Here is a 1,408-nt window from a genome sequence, read left to right on the forward strand (position 1 = left end):
ATATGGTCAAATTTCCTACATGATGCATGCAATAGGTAGGCTAATAAGATAGAATAAGGTCACGCTTAACAAAATCGATATAACTATCGCTTTACGCGAGTCCTAGGCACGTGGTCCTTCTGATATATCTGGGGAATAGGTCACACGATCTCAGAGTAATCAATCTAGTGCCTTTTTTGGGTATAGAAAGTACCCCATGACACACTAGTGAATACCCTCGTCAGTGATTCTAAACTTGTAAAGTTAATATCAAAGGTTATAGTTTCACCGCGAATTACACATGACTAGACATGGGGTCCAATGACTAACCACTGGGTTAAATGTGTTCCCATGCCGTGTGTGTTTGCACGAAAGTGATGCAGGAAGAGGCCATCATCCGATCTCAGAGTACTTAAGATGATGTGTCCTACCTCCCGGGGGGTAGAGGCAAAATAAGGAGTACCCTTGTCATTTGATTTTACTTCGAACACGATGCATAATGCAGTTAGTACAATAAAAGGGGTTAGCCAAACATGTTATCAATCATACAATGTATAAGGGAGAAAATTCTTACGTTCAAGATAGCATCTAGTGTTGAAATCTTGACCATCATATCCCCAGTGGAGTTACCACTATAAGGATCTGTTTCATACACACGAGGGTGGTGTTTCCCATGAGGTGGTTCTCGTCTGCAGATGGTGGGTGTGTCATCCGTGCTCCTCGATGGATAGACGAGTCTTATGTCAATTATCTTGGGATGGGGTCATACAATCATATAGAGTCGCCACCTAGGGTTAGGGCCTAAGACCCTTTTGGTGTAGCCCTGTAAAGGGCTACATGATTCCGTTTGGTCTGGTCAGAGATTCGGGGTAAGTGGTCAGATTCGGTTAGGATTTCCACATGGGCGGGAATGCAGCAGAAATTTTTGAAAAAATTCTTCCCCATTAGCCGGACTAATAGCCTTAGGAGAGCCATTACTAGTTTCTCCCAATTAGAGGGCGAACAATTTCATGAAGAATGGGAAAGACTCAAAGAATTACTTAGGAAGTGCCCCCACCATGCTGTCCCAAAATGGCAGTTAGTCCAATGTTTTTATGATGGCCTCCGTGACCGATATAGGCAGATGGTGGACTCCTCTTGTGGTGGAACATTTATGCACAAGAATGACATGGAAGCATGGGATCTTTTTGAAACCCTTAGTGAGAATTCCCAACATCATGTTTCGGCCTCTCGGACTGAGATTCCACACAAAGGGCAACCAAAGAAGGGTGGTCTCTATGAGATCAATCCAACTGTAGAGATGACTGCTAAGATTGACATACTATCCAAGAAATTGGACTATCTAATGTCTATAGGACAGCAATCTATGTCCCTTTTCGCAATGAGTTTTCCTCCGCCTAATCAGACTGAAGCCTATGCCCTATGTGCT

General features: G+C 43.4%; 1 non-coding gene across 1 annotated transcript; it reads right to left on the reverse strand.

The window, feature by feature from the left end:
* Positions 1-937: 937 nt before the first annotated feature.
* LOC122670199 lies at positions 938-1,044 on the reverse strand. The gene has a single exon (XR_006334173.1). It is a non-coding gene; the product is annotated as a small nucleolar RNA R71 (small nucleolar RNA).
* Between the last annotated feature and the right edge of the window lie 364 nt (positions 1,045-1,408).

Source organism: Telopea speciosissima, chromosome 7 (assembly GCF_018873765.1).
Source record: "Telopea speciosissima isolate NSW1024214 ecotype Mountain lineage chromosome 7, Tspe_v1, whole genome shotgun sequence".
NCBI classification, from domain to species: Eukaryota; Viridiplantae; Streptophyta; class Magnoliopsida; order Proteales; family Proteaceae; genus Telopea; species Telopea speciosissima.